We start from the raw sequence: 19,548 nt of genomic DNA, 5'->3' as shown, positions 1-19,548 counted from the left end.
ATGTCTCCTCCCAGGTAATGCTGTGCTATTTACTGTTACCAGATGTAGAATGTTCTGGTGGCCCTTCTGTAAAGAACAAGGTAGTACCTGGGGTTTGTTTTTGCTGCAGCATGCCAGACTGGAATAACAGCACAAGGTATCAGTCTCCAGGGAAATGTTTCCACTTTCTACCTGTGATTAACTCGGCAGGCCACTTTATGTCACTATTGCTCCACATTCAAATGTGGTTGAGGCAGCATTTATTGAGCAGCAGAGCAGAGGAGGCACTTTCCAGTTTCCTCTGTACTTCAGAAATCCACCCTTCCAGAAGTGGGATCTCAGCATTCCTTTGGCTGGCTCCCCTTGCTGTAGATGTCCCCATCAGCTGTGTACCAGCCAGACAGCTCTGACTTCCAACACAGGAGACACCTGGGCACTAGGCTTCTGTGGCTAATTATTTCCTTTTAGACTGTGCTCCCCTGTGACTTCAGCTGGAGGTCAATGGGCTGAAGCATGACCTCATCAACTTTTTATCTTTGCTCTTCAACTTTTGAGACAGCGGGTTACATATCGAAGTGGGAATTACTGGCTTAGCAGCCACCCGGTTGGAGTGGTAGAAAGGCAGTCTTCCTTCCATGCACTAAGTTTGTGGCCAATAAGTAAATGCCGTGCTTGCCAAGATAAGGGTAATAAAATCTTATGCCTGAGGGCATAAGGCAATCACTGCAGCAGTCTAGCTGAAATTCCTCCGCAGACATGCTGCGGCATTACACAGTTGCCTCAGCCAATGATTGTCATGAGTTTTCCATGGCATAGCTTCTCTTTACAAGGAAGATACCCTCAGACAGTCTCTTCCCCAATTCTACACGCTGAATCTTCCTTGTAGCTCTTCCAGTGCTTACTTGTACAAAAAAAGTAAGGTGGGAAAATCTGGTGCGAGGGGGAAGGCAGAGCCTCACCTTGATGCCAATTGTGCTGTTGCTGCTTGCTGGTATCTGCTTACCATCGATGTACATGCTGGTGGTTTTTCCTTCCCTTTGGGGACATATCTACATTGAAGCAGTTTATGCAAACCTCCTGCTGTTGCTGTGGTGTTGGTACAGCTGCAAGGGTGCAAGGGAGAGTTTAAACCAGCTGCGGGTGTCTTCAGCTCTGTATGTTCTAGACTCTGCATTATATCTGGGCTTGGTGGAAAAGAATCATGTGCAAGAGAGAATGTCTAGAGGTTTAATTCATCAGCTGATATAAATGGGCAGCATTCCATTGACCTCAGTGGAATGACACTGGCCTTTGCCAGCTCAGGAGTCTCTGTGGTGAGGAGGGAAACCGAAGAAAAGCGACTTTGAGGCACATTCATTCACTTGATTTAGCTTGTGAAGTAATGGGATACTTTCCTTGAGCAACTTAACGCTCAGTCTGGAAAATGCTGTGAGCATCCACGGCCTCAGGTCAGGAGGATGCTGCCTGCACCGAGCCCAGGAGAAGTGGTTGCCAGCGTGTGGAGCTCCTGGTGCTGGGCACTGCAAGCCTGGCCCTCTGCAGAGTGCCTCTCCATGGACCTCTTCCTGGCAGTAGGTGTTTAGTGGCTGAAAGCAATGGATGTGAAATGGGGCTTCCTTCGAGACCACGATCTAGTCACCAGTATTCACTGTCTTCAGACAGTATGAGGGTACTGTCCTCTTGTTCACACAGCCTCTGTGGGAATCAGCATGTGAGAGGTTTCTGCTAACACCTGCCATGCCACTGTGGTGAGGGTAGATCTGTTGTGTCTGTGTCTCTGGTGGTAGCCCCAACATGGAGTTTTGTGCATCTCAGCCTACGCCCCTGGTGCTGCAAGCTCACATGTGCCTGGGTAATAGAACATTCTATTAAGACATGAAACACTTTGAGGTCTGGTGAATGCTGTGTCTGCACAGTGAATCAGATTCATTGCAGAGTTACATAGTAGAGACAGTAAAAGAGAATCTATAATTATGATTCAGTGGGAAAGTATACAGTGGTCAATAACCCACATAATTCTGACTTCTATTTATGTTGTGCAGCAATGTAGTGTCAGTGCCCTGAGCTGTAATGTGAAAGATCTGTGTATATGGGGTTTGCCCAGTACCCTTTGTTCAGTAATCTTAAGGGTGCAGCTGCTACGAACTTTGCATTTTCCGTTTCTGATGGGAGAGGTGCCACCATACCCATCTACATGACAGACTGGGGTAGGAAAGGCAATTGCTAAAGTTGAGTAGAGGCTCTCATGTGGGAAAAGGTGGTCTTGCCCTTTTAAATTTTGTTGAACTTTAGCAGCTTATTCACTGGTAACATCTGTTGGCATTCAGTGATTTTCAGGATAAATACTTGTGTCAATGATAAAATTGGTAGGAATAATTAGACTATAATAAATAGCATTATGCAAAGGTGCCACTTTGCCCTCTAAGTAGTCCGGATATTTCCTCTGTAGACCAGACTCTCTGGTTGGTACACTGTTGTGTGCTGCACCTGAGGAGAGAGTGGGGACAGCTGTGAGCACCGGGCTCCTGCAGCATTCTGGTCAGTGCGGCCCAGAGGGGAGAAAAAGACCTGAGGCAACTTGTTTTCAGACAGAAAGAGTTGTAATTTAGGCCAAAATATTCCCATCAAAATTGAAAGCCAGTTCAACAGCCAATGGAAAGCATACTGCGTTTTGTAGAGCTCCTCCTGCAAAAAATGTGTTGCGTTGTCTTTGCTTCTAAGGGGTATTCAGAGATAGCTAGAAGGATTACTTACAGGTATGTGCTTTGTTTTTCTTTGTTATAGACATTTAATCCTTATATTCTCCAGCTTTGAAATGTAGGCAAGAGATACATTTTATATAATGTATGGATGCGTACTTATACATATATTGATAAATATATGTATATGTTAAGAGCTCTTGATGAGATCACTGACAGGAAAAAAAACCATGAATTTTTAACACATCTCCTTTGTCAGAAATACTGGCTGTCTATGATAATGGATTGAGAGAATCCAGAACTTCCTTTTCCTCTTGCTAGTTACTTCATAGGCACTTTAACACTCTTAGAGTTGTTAGTCTTTTGGTTTAGAGTGCACTAACTTTAAGGATGGAAAATCATACAATTTTAAAAGTATATGAAGCAAATTCAAAAAATGCAGAAGAGCATTTTTGCTATTATTTGCAGATGATCTCTCTTTTATTTTAATCAAAAGGGAAGCTTTCTAGTGAATCCAGTTCTTCACCTACTTTTTTCCTTCTACAGTGTTCATGTGTTCCTTGTGATGCTGAAACTTACTGGTAGGTCACACCCAGCCTTGTTGCAAATTGAGGGTTTTAACCTCTTGGATGACATAAGGCACAACTTTCAGTGCCTCTGAATCTAGGAGGAGTTTAAAGTGACCGAAATTATATATACTTCCATAACATTTTGTCCCCACAAACCATTAAAGCAGAAAAGCCAGCGAGAGACAGTAACACAGTGTAAGGAGGCTTATTTGCCAGTCAGAGTGGTAGAGTGGTGATCATTGTGGAAAATGTGCTACTTACATGGTTACTTTATTAAGAATTAGTAAAGTAACCTATCTTTCCTTTTCCTTTCTATCTATCTATCTATTTATTTCAGAGTTGTTGAGTCCATCTCTAGTATTCCAAAATCAGGCTCTACCAGGAGAGCAGGCTAGGAAACCTCCAGTGTTGCTGCAGTGCCCCTGCTGCTGCTCCTGCTTATAAATAGCAGCATCTGTGCAGCAGTAATTATGAGTTGTAATGGAATAGGCCACGTTGCAAAAGGAGCTTGGCTAGACTAGTGTGGCCCAGCATTTTCTTACAGGCATTACCTGTTTCAGTTAAATGGCAGATTGGAGGGTATCTCTAGGGGAATGAAGTCTGTCATTTTTCATATGTTTCAGACATAAGAAATAAACAAGAATGGGGGTACTACAAGATGCTGAACACCTGAAGCCTCCCAGAACTGAGGTGACAAGATGTTCTTTTATCCTGTTGCTCAACCTGTCTAGTCCAGCTACAGAAAAAACAAACACAACTCATTTTTTAATATCTATTTTTCAGTACATTTGCCAACAGCAGTAAAATCAAGAAAGCTTGTTCTTTAAGTTGCTGATTCAGTATTAGATGTCTGTGTCATTTTGCCAATGTATCCAGTGCCATATATTTATTCTAAAGAAAGCTACTAATAATAAATAATTCCATACCATCATTTTTTTTTCCTGTGGCAAAACTAGTGAGATAACCAGCTGTTAACAGAAGAAGTGTGGAGCAGTAAATGTCCCAGTGTGCTCAGAATATAAAGACATTGGTGTTAGTGCAGAGAAAACAGCCCTTTGCACTGTTTGCTACCTTACATTTTCAGTGCCAGAGCCTGGCCTTAGCTGCTTCCATTTCTGACAGCCAATTTCTGACCTTTTACTCTCTATGATCATTCTTTGTTTTTGCAAGAAACTTCCTTTCTTGTCCAAAAGTTTTAAGCAAATACAGTTGTTGTTATAATTGCCTCTGCAGTATTGGCTTCTAGGAACCAAGAAAAGTCTCACATCACCGCTGTGTACAATTACATCATCTCAACATCACTGCTGCCAACTCTTACTCTTTGCTGGAGACCCATTATTTTTGCTTTAAAGACATGGAGTGACCTCATGAGCTTCTGAAGAAACCCCACAGCTGACTGCTTGCCATACCAACGTAATAAAACAGTCATATGGGACTTCGGTTGATTAATATTTCAACACAGGCACCTGTGCTCTTTGCAAGAGATCAAGTCCTCTGTTAGACCAGATCCTAAACTGAAGTTCCTTTTCTGTGCCCTCTTAAAGGTAGTAGGCTGAGAATGGAAAAGAGTAACGTATTCACAGCTAATCGGGAATGTGTTGGGATTTAAAAATAGTCTGGTCTCAGTTCCAGCTTCTTATTAAAGCTGAAGCAAATCTAAGTATAATTGAAAACAAGACCGTGCATAGAAATTGTGAACCTGATTTTTATTTACACTGCACACCCCTTGCACCTCTCCAGCAATGTGAAAGGTCTTGGAACGTGGTTCAGTTATTTTTATATTCTCATGAAGGGGCTGTTTATTGAGTCGGAGCTTAGAAGTATTTGTAAGAGTGCAGAATTTGCTTTTCAGAGCAGTGGAAAGTCAGCGCTGTATAACTACAAGGCACTGTACTTTAACTTATTTAGGGATTCCAGTTGGACAGTTGTGAGGAAAAATAGGAATTGAACAATGGGTGGGTCAGAGATTCCATAAAGAATGTGCAGTACCTCATCTGTAGGTGATTTGCGAGAATCAAGTAGACTTCGTTATTGGCTGGAAGTATATGTAGCCTTTGTAGTCTAGGTGAAAGTAAATGGTCTCTGAGCTGTCTCATTGGCCAGATGATTTCATCCCAACTGGCAGTATTTGACAGATACGCCCTTGTTTGACACTGTAGCTCTCACTGAGTGACCTAATGGTGCTACAAGAGAATAAGCGTCCTCGTGTCCTTATGGGAGAAGATCTACAGGTCAAGGTACTTGGCACTGTGTGTGGGGCACAGCATGGAAGAGCTTCCATTGCTGTTGCCTTTTATGTGCCCATTCGGAGGGCAAGCATTGATGCTCAGGTTCCTGGTTGACTCAATGGTGCCTATTGTAAGGTCTAAATTGGTTGTTGTAAGGTCTAAATTGGAATGTTAGAAAATGGAGAGGCAAAATGAGAAAGTAAAGGAGTTGTCTAGGAGAAACACAGTCACCATAGAACTAGCAGGAAAACAAGGGTTTGATTATGTAGCTCCAGGAGGGCCCTGCCAAGTTCCAGTGCAGCGGGAAGAACCTGAGCCGGTGGCAGTTGTTCCTTAGAGTGTTGACATCCTGTATAAGGGAGGTGCCTTCTGTGCTACATTGAGTGTGGTGTGTTTTCAAGCAATTCCTGTCGTGCTGTGCAACCAGGAATTGTGATTCTGTGATGCTGCAAGTTCCCTCTTGGTCAGCTGGTCAGTCCCGCTGGCTAGGACTGAAGTGATTCTTCAGTGGGTGGAGAGTGTAAAACGAGGATGCATCTGTGTTGTGTTTATTTTTTGCATGCTATCAATTCTCATGGTCTTTCTTAACACACGAATTCCAGGAGTTACTGAATAATTTCACCTTTCAATTTTAAGTGACTGCAGAGGAAATCTGGAAAACGCAAGACTTACTAAAGCTCACCCAGATGGAAATAAAAAGATACAAAGTCAACATCTTAAAAAGTCCTGAGCGCTACTCAGGGAATGTGGAAGAAGAAAGATGGAGATGTGTACATTATTGCCAACACAAAGTACTCAGCACCATTAAAGACCATCTGATACAGTAGATCTTTGTCAAGTATTTTTTCAGGGAACTTCTGCTGTGTCTCTCGAGGTCCCTTCCAGTCCCTGACATTCTGTCATCAAGGTTTGAATCCGTGCTGCCCCGAGGAGGTCAAACGCAAGTTCTTCCCCTCCCCCCAGATGCCCAGCTGCAAATCACAGTTTCAGACCTGTTTGACTAAAGTAGTATTTTTATGAATTAACATTCAAAATAGACCTCAAGAAGTAGACCTTACAAAAAAAACAAACAAACAAACAAAAAAAAACCCAAAACAAAACAACAGTTCTGCTGATTTGAGTTTCCTGTCACTCATGGAGGTATTAGGTTTTGATATGAAGTGTGTTTTCCTGAATTGGAATTTGTCCTTAAATTACTCATAAACGATGACCTCTTTCAAGAGAAAGAACTACTTGCTTATCACAGAAGTTAATGCTATGGTTTTTGTAATTGAATTTCCTTGGCTTATTGGAAGGACTCTTAAATCCTTCCACTCTTAAGTTGAGTCCTTCAACTCTTAAGTTGAAGAGAAACTTAAAAATGTCTATCAGTTAATTCTCTTCAATTTCATGATTTTAAATCAGATAATATTCCGTATTTTGTCTTGCTATTCATTCTTGTTCTTCACTGTAATATGTTTAGCTCAAAGAAACTCAGTTTTTTCACTCATTTTACAACTAACTGCTTTGACTAAGGTACCATATTAACACCAATATAAGTACATATGTTCTTTTACAACTAATTTTACTCTGCAAGATCCCAGTGAGGTTATCATGTGATTGTGTTTGCCACTGAAGTACTGCCATCTGTGGGCGAATTTGAGTTGTTATTCTTCATGGGAAGGTAAGAGTAGGTGGAAGAGTTTATATTCAGAGTCATAGGGTGGTGTATGTTGGAAAAGACGTCTAGAAGTCATCTGGTTCAACCTACCTGCTCAAGTAAGGTCACCTAGAGCTTTGTCCTGACCATTTCCTATTGCTGGTTTGATTCCAATTAATAGATATGTCTGTTTTTTTGCTGTTCTGGAGCTCATTCATCCTTCTTTAGGAATATCACATTAGTTGTGTGTGATAGTGGCATTCCAATCCTTCGACCTTCAAGTTGATGCTGCACTGATGTTAATAATCCTAGCTCAAGTTATAGTATAAAAACAATACAGCAAACTCCATGAATGAAAGTTGCAACCCGTATCCTTGACTTCTGGTATTCCTTGAAGGTCAGAGCTTGAGAGCCTTTTGTATCAAGGGGATATGTTACAGATGTTCCCTACAGTGTCTTGCAGTGGACCAAGCTTGAATCTTGGCATTTGTAGCAAGAGCACTAACTAATTTCTGCACCTGTGGCAGTGTAGGAAGATAAATAGGACCTAAGATTTGGTCAAAACCCAGTGAGAATCAAGAGGATGTTTTTGGAAGTCCTCCAAAGCACTGATTCCCAACCAACACTGAATTTTTAAAGTTAGAACCATCCCTAGAGCTTGATTACATGAATTATCACACAAGGAATCTAGGAGTGCAGCGTCGTATATAGATATGGCATTTTATAGTGCAGGGAAAAAGTTTTGTACCAGGATCCTTGTTGTGCAGATGAAGCAGTAGAAGTACAGAAAGGTAAAGGCATTTGATCAGTCGTCCTACAAGCCTGAAAATAGGATATACTTGTCCCTCTCTATACATTATGACATCTGCAATGTGCTAACAGCGTTCTTGCACAGCCGGATCTGAATGGTATTGCTGGACTTCTTTGCCCTTATGATTTTGTCTGGGCTATGGCTGCTGCCTTAGCAAGCCAGCCAGCCAGCCAGTGCTCATGGCAGTTAACACACATCCTGATGAATGGTCTGTGTTGACTGCTGAATTGAGCTTGAGTGGACTTCAAAGGTTCTTGCTATCAAGGCTCAGTGAGGGGGTGAACAAGGGGGTGAACATGAAATGGGTAAACGTTCAATAGATGGGCAATATCAGCAGATATATTTTGAGCTAAAGCAGTTGTCATGTTGAATCTTGCCTTTTAAGGCAAGTAGGAGAACATGAAAATGCATTGCTATCAAATGATGAGGAGTTACCTAATTTGGAAGGCTGTCAGTATTTAAAAACCACTGAATTTCTTAAGAGTGTCAATAACTATCAAAAATAAAAAAATAATAAAAAAATCTCAATGTGAAGATTAGGTGAGCTTCGGTTTGCAGTTCAGATACTCACTTAAGCACGTGCATAGAGCTAGGTTGAAAAATTTAAATTTCACTGACTTCAGTAACAGCAAACATACACCCAAAGTTAAGTGTTTTCCAGGAAAACAGTAGTTTCTTGCACTGGTGCTAACAGCTGTAACTTGTAGCAGCATGTTGTAACTGCATTGTCATTATTTCTGGGACACCGAGAAATGCAGGTACAGGATCAAGATAAGATATATATTTCTATTCAATACTATGTACTTTGTTTTTCTATTCATTCAAAAAATTCTTGATTTACCCTTAATGCTGTTGAATTGTGTGCCTGAATGCAATGTCATTTGTAAAGCTGAAAGCAGATCTCTTCAACAAGTATTACAAATGAAAAATTGGACTTTCTATTTTGTATAAAATTCATAGCAAGGGAACAGAGAATAATGCTCAGATTACATTTCAAATAATAAAAAACTTGTGCGGTCCTATTATGAAAAGCATACATTTCACGGCCCATCTAGCAGGCAATAAACATGATTCTGTGGGATGGAGATGCGTAGCATTGTAACAACTCTGCATGTGTGGCAGGCACACATGGCAGTCATGACACATCCCGCCCAAAAATATCCACTATATTTGTTGGCTTTATACTTTCTACAAGGTAATACATCCCTAGTGACTATGAAGCAGACCTACGTGAGCATTCAACGTTAAATGCCTGCCACTACGGTGGCATGGATTGTGCCATATTGAACTGCTGTGTTTTTGTGCGCAGCCAGATATTTTATGACAGTGGATCAGGTTAATGAATTAGCTGTTGCTAGCGTTGTCTGATCTCTTTGGAAGAGATTTTTCTTGAGCTACTTAAGCTGGGGAATTGCAGAAGATGGAGTGCCAGCAGTTACGTCAACTTGACCTTCTATCAGGTGGTTTGTGTTTGTGATTCTGTGGTGAAAGAGGAAATTCAGAAGATGACTCCTTAAACTGTGAAATGTTTTTCTGTCAGAAAACACCGTGTGCATTATTGTTACTAGAGCCCAGCTTAACCATTGGAAGTTTTGTATATCAGATCAATGAACGCTGCTGTCTTCCAAGGCTCTACGCGTTCTTCATAAGGACTTCATTTTCCTCAGTCAGGTTGCTGTCATCAAAGATAAATCTACTGCCACAGGGCAACTGGGAATAATGGTTGGTCAGTAAGATAAATACTAGCCTTGGTTTGAAATATCTGTGAGAATTAGCTTCCCCCATGCACACCTTTTCTCACATGCTTAGTTGTGGAGCACTCCTTTGCTAAGGGTTGGAACCGTTCCTCAGCATTTGTTCGCATCAGTTAAGAGTGTGACATAAGGTAACAGTCCATGCCTGCAACTGGCCTCCCAAAAGATCTGGGTCGTGTTGGAGGCAGTCTTTGCTGTTAATTTTTCTGGATACTAGAAAGGGAAGGTGTGACCCCTTTCAGGATCCTTTACAGGATGAGGTTTTTCACGTAGTCAGTACTGATATGTAGAAGTATCAAGTTTTGTTACTGATGTTTTCGATCTCCTATTATGCCTATGTTATCAAGCTCCATCTCTAGGGCGGCCAAAGAGGAAGTATCTGCAAACGTGTTATGTCCAGACCTTGAAGAGTTAGCAAACGTGGGGCTTAGCTGAGGAATTTATGAAAGTAGCAGGAACACTGAGTGTTGTGTTGATGGGGTCTTTTCCACGTCTCGACTCATTCAACTCCTGGGGTTGCGTGACAACCAATAGAACAGACAGTGCTAAAATGAAACACATTTCTACATGCAGCTGCCTTTGTTATGATTAGTATTGCCTGTTACAGCATCACTGCAGTAAGGTCACGTTACCTGGTTTTACCAATGCCATTCTAGTAAAAAAAAATGTGCCAACCCCCCCACCCTTTTCCTCCCTCCTCCTGATTTCATCCTCTGAATACTTATGAGTGCTGCAGCCCTACAATAGCTGAACCTTCATGATTTCGGCACCACAAGGTTCCTTTGAGATGGAGATTTACCAGTCCATTTTGTAGAGGAACAACTGAGACAGAGCAAGGTTGTCCATGACCTGGTCAGGATTACACAGGTATCCCAAAACAAAACCAAAACGCGTTTGCATCTCTTAAGTCCTGTCTCACTCACTGACTCAGATCTCCTGAGATGCTCTTTTACTTCTACCTATTTGGACAGCAGCAGAAGGGCTCCCTGTAGCAAACAAAAGCTAATGAATCTCAGTAACTGGTGAATGAGTCTTAGTAACTGTACATGGGTATGTGTTTGCTTGAGGTGAGAGAGAAGAGTATTCCAAGATGCTGAAACTGGCGTGCTCATGAAAACTGCAGAGATCATTTTATAATTAGGAACTTATTTAAAGCTATGCTTTAGTGGAGGAGTTTCAAAGCATTTTCATGAAAGAGTAGGAAACGCTATTTCCTGCTTCTGTAATTTTGTTCTTCTTTATAGTTGACTAAAAGTTGAAGAGGGATCTGAGAAGCTTGTTAGAGCTTCATTTTTGCAGAGATCCACAGTTGCTTGTTTGCTTGTAGGATATCCATTTGCAGCTGCATTCTCAATGACGTTGCTGTTGGAAAGCTGATACACTTTTGTCTCATTTAACTTCCTAAAAAATTCAAGTGTCACTTTGCAAGCTCTAAAATGCTCAGATTCTGTTTTATTATGGCACCTTTGATCTCTGGTCTGTGCCTTCACTGGAGTCAGGTTGGGCTTTTAGGAGGTGGTTGTATTGTTTTTACAGCTCCCAACTGTCTAAAAGTAAATTCCCCATGATCCTCTGAGTGAGAGCTGTAGGATGTCACGGGAAGCCAAGAGATGCGCTCCCTGAAGACTCAACATTTGTTGGGAGATGTGGGATCCTTGCTTTGTGCTGTGGCTGCTCATATCCAGGCTTAACAAACTCAGGTCCACCTCATTCACCAGCAGTAGCGATCGTTTATCCTAAGGTCCCATCTTCATCAGGAGCTTATGTGTATGTTCCTGGGAAGATAAGGCTACCTCATACTTGAAGAAAAAATCCATCTCGTTTCAACAAGTCGGTAGAGGAATTTTTACTGCAAAAGGCTGTTTTCTTCTATTTGCAGACAAATCCATTTTTCTTCATGTCAGGAGACAGAATGAGAATAGCAAATACTGCCTCACAGGAGATCACATTCAAGTGTTCTCCTATTTGATTTAGAGTGAGTTTCATGTACAGGGAGCAGCTAAGTACACAACTGCTGTTAACTCAGAAAAGCCCTAAAGAAAGAACTAAGGGAAGAGGCATTAAAATGAAGTTTGCAGTCTTATGACTGCAGAAGAGCAAATTCTCATTCCAAATTATTTTTCTAATTCAATTCTACTGAAAGAAGGGAATGGCTCTCATTAATATTTTTCGTTTTGTGAACAAGGGACGCCTTATTGTGCAAGAGTGTCCTGGCTTTACAAATCAAATTTTTCAACCTGCTGCCCAAGTGTCCTGGGGAAGAGGCTATTTCAAGCTGAGAAAACTTACAGAACTCCACTGTGAGAAAGCTCGTTCTCCACTTGGTGCTGCCAGGTATTTTATGTGTCGCTGTGTCTTGCTGCAGTGGCCATTCTGTGTTCATCTACACTCTTCAGGGAAGGGATTGTCTTTTTGCTGTATGCTTCTGCAGTGCTCTCTGGTCTTGTCTGGTACTTGTAGGACCTATCACAGTATAGATCACGTCAGTTGTAACTGATAGGAATGATTTTTTGATGAGGGTACACAAACAGCCAGAAGAATGCAGCTGGCTCCTTCATACACATGTGCCTTCTCTAGTACTAACAGCAGTAGAAATTAGGCAGTTGGAAAGGCAGAAGCTTGTAAAGACTTCTATTATTGTAAGAAGCAGACCTTTTGAATAAATCAGTGCGGTGATTTCTTTTCAAAGTAAGAGGAATCTTGAAGTCAGAAAGAATCTTGGAGTCACTGAGAATAAACTGTGAATAGGTAAGTGGTGCTGGTTTTGGTTTGTTAATTACAGACGTTTTAAGATGGTACCTGTAGGGATCAGTGATGATACTCAGGTAGCATTTGTGGTTACTATTAGCAGGGGTTTGGATCACTGGCTGTAAATGACTAAGGCAGAAGCTGACTTTAACAGGCCATAGACTTCCACAGTTGGAAGTAGTGCAGCTGGCAGGTACATGTTGTACCACACAGATGTTTACAGCCATGCCTGAGGTTTTCCTGGCATTAATTTAAAGCTGCAGCCTTGTCATTGTGGTGGGGGATCTGATATGCGAGAACAACATTTTAAAAAAGCAGTTTCCTTTATTTTCTAGGGTGACTTAGAGATGGAGGAATTTTAGACTGATTGGCAAGATGTAGAATCCTATGCAAAGTAGATCAGACGTCTTTTGAGAGATGTTTTTCTGTAAGCAAAGAGGTGCTTACTTGAAATGAAAATCTCTTGCAGTAACGAGTCAGTTTTGTTGTATTGTTTGATGTATTTTTAAATACTACTGAATTAAGTCAGCTATAAATACAACAGTTCATTTGGCAAGGACAGGGGAAAGGATGGGAGGGCATTTGTGTCTTCATTTTCATTTCTTTTACGGACTGCTTTAAGGTTTGAATGTGCTTGAGCATCTTACTTGAGGTCTGCCCAGAAAATTAGTGCAGGCCAGAGGGAGACGTTCTTCACCTGGTTCTTCTGGCCAGGCACTTTTCAGATGTATTTGCTCATCTGTTGAAGTGAGCCTTATTTTCGTCACCTTGCACATGGTTGCAACACATGTGATAAAAGTCTTGAGTGCCCTCCATGGTATGCTGCTCGTGATGTGGCATGGAACACCTTTGTTTTTTTTCTTTTTCTTTTTTTTTCCCATTTTTTTGTTGTTGGAGAGAGAAATCTGTTTGGTTTGGATTTTTAAGTGGCTCATTCATGGTGAAATTGAGGAGTTTGGGTCTGCAGAGCAATGCTGGCAGATTGGCACCCAGAAAAACTTCACGGCTTTTGCTTCCCGTAGTGCTGGTGTGTGCTTGGAGGAAATTCAATTTGAAATAAAACGTATCTCACTGCTAAGTATTTGAGTTTTTTAGTAAACATTTTTCCACCTGTGCCTTAAGGCAAGCCTGAACAATGCAGTGCAAAACAGTAGTTTCTTTGTTTCTTATTAAAACCAACTGAGTCTAGCTCTATTCTGAACTTGACCACTTTTCCATTTTACTGGATTGAGATTATCTTCAGAGCAAATAGTGCCACATTATGCGCTGTTTTCTCTTTCTCTGTTTGGAGTGGGTGTACAGGTAGTGTTCTTCATTTGGAGGAATCAGGAACCACAAGGATTATTTGTGCTGTGGCCATGTGGCATGTTTGGAGAAAATAGGCATCTTTTTCCCCGGTTAAACAAGGGAATCCAGGCTGGCCTGCACTTTGCTGTTGTCTCCATTGGAGTTAGTGGTTATGCTCAGGTCCCGAATCTCATTTTACTGTGATTCTTCTCAGATACTAACTGTGGTTTGTGAATGTGGTAGGTGTGGGGGAAACATGGCATAAAAGTAGAAAAAAAAAAAGTATATTTTAGAAGGAAGAAAGCAATTGCCTGCCTGGTGTTTTGTATTTGTGGGCTTATGGACATATGTTCGAAGTTTCACCTTCTTAGTACTTGTTTGAATTGAGCAGTACTAAAGGTATTGTGCCACAAAGATGGACGTGAGTCTGAGTGCTGCTGGCCAAATGTACGTATTAAAGGGTATCTTTGTCAAATGACTCGACTGCCTGTCAATAACTGTTGCTAACTTATGGATAGCATAAGCATCAAGGAGAAGAATTGTAACTATAGTAAAAGAGAAGAGTGAATAACAAGAAAATATAAGGTGAAAGATCTGAATATTTCTGATTGGAAAAGCTGCCGTAGTACCTGGCTTTAAACTTCTTAAAGCTTTTTCAAACCTGTCTTCTATTTGGACTGATCCTCTGTGGCCTCCTCCCTTAAAGATGATAGATATATGACATTTGAAAAGTAATTCGCTTAAGGAGTTTGGCTTAGATGAACACCAAAGAACAAAATCCAGCTCCCATGGAACATTGCAAAGGCATGCAGAAATGTCTTTCTGCATGGTTGGAATACTTCAATATTTTGAACAATCAGTTTCTTCAGGGGAAAAAGGATCCTTTTCATGCAGAATGAGCATTTTTCAGAAGAATTGTGTTACGAAAAATACCATTCTTCATCAGAACATCTGTGATTCATTTTCAGACCACTATTTATAATGATAGCTAATTTGATTCATATTTTTCTCCTTCTCTTCACAAGTCATATGTGAAAAGATGGTGATTTTCACATATGGCTTTACATTTCATCCATGCTTGTCAAACAGTCTTTGCCTATAGATCATTAACAGCTAGTTTGTTGAAAAGACTCAGGATCCAAAATTTAATTGGTGTTGAGTTGCTGTGACTTGATACAGAGGGTGGGATTTTCAAAATAATTCGTTGATGATCTACCTTTACTGCTGCTGAACTCAGAATTTGTGGGAAGGAAGATGTGACTTCCTTTGGAGAGATATTTCTGCCAGCAAAATATTAGACGATTGGAGCTGTTCAGAGAGGTAACACCACATCATTATAGGGCTTTTTCTTTTCTTTTTCTTCTTCTTTTTTTTAAGGTACTCAACTCCAAGCTGACTTAAGGAAAGAAATGATGAATTCTGTAGAGAAGAATGGCTGAGTGTACTTGGCATTCTTGAAAATCTGGGCATTTCATTGAGATATCAGCCAGGAAACTGATTGCACGTGAGAATGTATTCTCAAGATGGTGAACTGTTTCAAAATCAGTCTTTTTGGTGCTTAGTATTTGTAAGACTAGGATTTTCTAAAAGTGTCTGTAGTACTCAGAATCATAGAAGCACAAGTTTAACTGGAAGTTGATAGATAACGCACTGAGGAATATTTTATGTAAGTGCAGTTTGGAGATGTAAATATCTGTAAACATCCAGCACTAAGGTACCTCTGAAATTAGTACCTTACGTATTTTGGGAGAGAACAAGTGCCATAGACTTTTGGTGGAGGAATTGTAGGCACCTGCAGAATAGTATACACAGCTGCCGAAGTTCATATGTTATCTTGGACGTGTCCAGACCAACCTCTAAATGCCGAGAGAGAAGGACAGGACTTTCCTATCCGGCCTTGCATTGCTGAAATGAGGAAGTTGTCTCTCGTGGAGCCATTAATCCTCTCCTGGAAATAAAGGGTAGCTCCGTTGTCATTTTAAATCAAAACAAACTGGTAAGGAAACCAGAAACATCCTATGCATTTTAGTCTCCCATGACATTCTTTAAGTTTCAAGACTGGGCTTTGAAAACAGCTTTCCACCTTTGAGGTAATGTTGATCACTGGGCTATGGAATCATTCTGGGCTTCTTCACAGCTACAGTCAATCTTTCAGTATTTTACACGAAACAAAGATACTACAGCAGGAAGAACAAGACAAGACCCAATGGGGACTCTTGCAGCCAGGGGTAAAACTTTGTCTTAGAAAGAGGAGAATCCACATTTGAATCTTTGGTAAATGATGGAGTTTGAATGAAGTGCTGAAGGGACAACAACCTGGTACTGCTCAGCTTGGTCCCAGGAAGGCTACATTAAGTGCATGATTGATATGAAGTTGATGTGACTTTGTGGTGTATCAGACAGATCCAGTGGGCATTCTCACTGGATTTCAGAGTCAGCCTAGGACTTAGGCACAGGACTGGAACTGAGCTGCTCGCTTCTGCCAAGGCACAGACAGTACCTTCCCGCTGGGTAGGTTCACTCTTGAGGACTTCCCCACTGAAAATTAGGTGGTGACAAGGTTGTTAGAATCTATGAATGTCAGTCTGACTGGTAGACTTAAGTCATACTTCAGAAGAGGGCTTTGGCCTTAACTTCCTCTTGAAAACAGGTCTTTAACTCCTAAGTCAGTAAAGAGCTTTTAAAAACCTTACCTCTAGTCCTTTTGAACATCTCAGCCTTGATCCTTACCACCAGTAATTTACATTAGTTCAATGTGAATGAAATTAGCCTGGTATGTTTTCTGGCATTACTTGCTTATTCAGAAAATCCGAGTATCTAGTCTTCTCTGTATCTGAATTCTTCTTTTCTTGTCTCCAAACCATCAAAACCATCTGGGGCAAACGTGGTTTAATTCTGTGCAGACCTTTGGAGTTGGGTTTTTCTTTTTTTCTTTTTAGCCATCAGATCTGAGGCATTTGGCTTGGAGCCCAGGGCAAAGAAAGAGAAATAAGGAGAGAGAAAGAGTCTGACTGAAGTGGGGAAACTAGAGAGAGAGATGAGCATTGAGAGTTGAAGGACAGAAAGTTGGCTACTGTGGAGGTGGAGGAGTAGCAGTGTGAAAGGATAGAGGATGTGATGATACAGACTGAAGGTCATATTCTATCCTGAGACTTGGTAGAGGAGAAGGGAAAGTCTGCGGCAGGTTCTGGTGAGGTCTGATGTTACTGTGAAGAAGTAACTGAACTGTGAGATGCTATCTCCTCTTGTATTGCTGTGAGGACAGCACAGGGCAGATTGAAAAAAAAATGAGGTGGAAATGAGTGAGAGAGACACAGAAAGAGAAAGGAAAAATAGGCCAGTGTAGGAAAAAGGGATGTGCTGCTTAGATGAATGAGGAAAGATAAAATAACAGAGAGAGAGGGGAAAGGGTCACAGCATTTTCCTAGTTCAAGTGGAACATGATTTACTTAATGCTACAACCTTTCTCATATAGAGGAAGAAAACTCACCAACATTTGCAGAGTGACCAGATGAAATCACTGATTTTTGTGGGTGATTCCTTTCCTTGCACAGGGTGTTGTAAGACAGGGATTTGATATATCTAGTTTTTAATTTAGCCGTTGTGTTTTGTGGCCTTTTGTAGGATGAAAGGGTAGGCTTCCAGGCCTGATTGCGGTCTAGAAAGGGAATAGATTGTGGGGTAGTTAGGGCTGAGAAGAAAAGGAAAAGTCTTTCCTATAGCCTTTATGACCTGAATGTGATGGGAAAGATTAGGGTTGATGGATATTTCCATAGCACAAAGTGCGGGTGTGTTCTTAATTTGGATTTGCTAACCTGAGCTAGATAATTCAGATTAAATCAGATAAACCAAAGCAATTTGAGAGCCCTCACTGTTATTTTAACCCGAATTGGCCTGCCCCAATTAAAAGCACATACTTGTAGATTTGCTGTGTGCTGGAGAGCTGTACCCATGTTCTTACTGGCTCTGAGAAGCAAAGAGGCATGGAATGGCTTGGGTTGGACGGGACCTCAAGGATCATCAACTTCCAACCCCCTTGCCACCGGCAGGGCCACCAACCAATCTCTGCACAGTCTCCATCGGTGGGCTAGGCTTTGGCTTTGCCATGAGCCCCGAGCTCTTGTGTAGCTGTGCTGGCCAGGAACAGATGGAGCAGGATTTCTTGCTTGCCTTGCCCAGCACCAGGCAGGAGCCTGGCGGAGACAGGGGCTGAGTGGAGACCTCTTGAACTGCAGCCCAACACGTGGGATTGGATCAGAAGAACGTTTAATATTGGGTTTCTGCTGAGAATACTCACAATTATGAACACTGGATTTCTTTCCCAGGAGCATTCTTCAGTACTGATTTAAAACGTACTGTTTCCACAAACATTCCTGCCAGAAAATTAATTTGTTAAAGTATTCTTTGAAAGCAAATATGGAAAGAGGGCTGGCACACAGCTGAAGCAAATTAATGTAAGAATTCAAATGAATATTATATCTCTATTGCAATAGTACATTCCTCTCTCTAATTATGACTCTGGGTGAGTAGATGAATCTGTAGAGTCTCTCCTGGAAGGTGTACATAGAGCAATCAGGGTGATAACAGCTTTGCAGATCGAAGTGGGTGGATGACTTGAGCAGTATGCTAATGACATCTGGAGCCTTCACTGTCTTAGAGACAAATTCCTATCTGGCTCAGATCAATAGTGGGGCAAGCATTATTGCTTGTGGGGAAGCTCTGTAACACGAAGACATCCAGAGGCTGTGATATTGTCAGGAGCTGCTGCACGCCTGCCAGCTCCTGGAGTAGCCCAGGGCAGGAAGCCAGACCCAAGAAGACAGACGAGCAGTCACATCATGGCTGAAATACTGCAGGGATGGGAATGGTGAGAGAGAGGTCACCCATTCAAACTCCAGACTTCTCTTGTTGGCTTCCATTTATGGCTGGAGACCCTCGTAGGTACTTGAAACAGAAGATTTTGGTCTGAATGAAGGAATTTGCAATGTAATGGCTTATGGTACACAGAATGTGTAAGGGTCTGTAGGCTGTGGAGAAGCTGGCCTCCTGCACCTGGTATAGTAGAGCGATGTTGGCTCCCAGTAGCTGGGCGCTGGTGCTACATTCCCAAGCTTCTGCCCAGTGCTCATAGCCGGCTGTGTGATGCACTTTATAAGGAAAATTGCTCCCACTATCTTTCTTTTGATTCTTATTTTTTTGCCTGTTGCACCTTTGATACTCATATGAATGATCTTTCATATTATGTGAATAGGAAGTTCTGGCTTATCTTCCTATGACTGTTATTTTTGCTTCAGCCACTCTCCTTGATTCTCTACTCACCCCCCTCCTTTTCTTTTCTTTCCTTTCTCATTATTTTATGCCAGTAGATGGTGGTATTCAGCAAGTTCTTTGAGTGCCAATATAACTTCTTTTGTCACTAGCTGGCAGTCCAGATCAACACAGGCAGAGCTGTTAGTATGTGCAGGAATTTGTGGCTGCCCTAGTGATGATCTACATGAGCAAGATGCCCAAGTTCTGTTTGAGTTGCTCTTTATTTTCTACCTTGTTAGGCATGTGAAAGAGCTGCCTGGTTGACATAGAGTCCTATGCATCACTAGATTATTTGTTGTGGTGATTGGAATTTAGGAGAATCCAGAACAACCAAATCCTGTACACATTTCTGTGGGGTTACTCAGTCAGCTGACAGAGGCTGCTGTTGGCCTTGTAGCCTGCTTTCTGACAGAAATTAAGGGCTGAAAATGGCGAAATGTCTGAACAAGATTATTCGCTGATGAAACGGTAGGGCTCAGATCTGGATACCTAATACATGGTAACAGGAATAGAAAAGCTCAGCC

At 41.6% G+C, this 19,548-nt stretch overlaps 1 protein-coding gene and 1 long non-coding RNA gene across 6 annotated transcripts in view; one reads left to right on the top strand and one right to left on the bottom strand.

Moving 5' to 3' along the window:
- BMP2 (bone morphogenetic protein 2) overlaps positions 1-19,548 on the top strand; it is a 243,773-nt gene that overhangs the window by 160,932 nt on the left and 63,293 nt on the right. The gene's annotated exons all lie outside the window — the stretch shown is intronic.
- LOC124417872 lies at positions 14,176-18,089 on the bottom strand. Its single transcript, XR_006938945.1, has 2 exons — positions 18,012-18,089; positions 14,176-17,372 (listed from the first exon to the last, which is right to left on the bottom strand). It is a non-coding gene; the product is annotated as an uncharacterized LOC124417872 (long non-coding RNA).

This window comes from Gallus gallus, chromosome 3 (assembly GCF_016699485.2).
Source record: "Gallus gallus isolate bGalGal1 chromosome 3, bGalGal1.mat.broiler.GRCg7b, whole genome shotgun sequence".
Lineage (NCBI taxonomy): Eukaryota > Metazoa > Chordata > Aves > Galliformes > Phasianidae > Gallus > Gallus gallus.
This window is presented reverse-complemented; position numbering and strand designations above follow the sequence as displayed.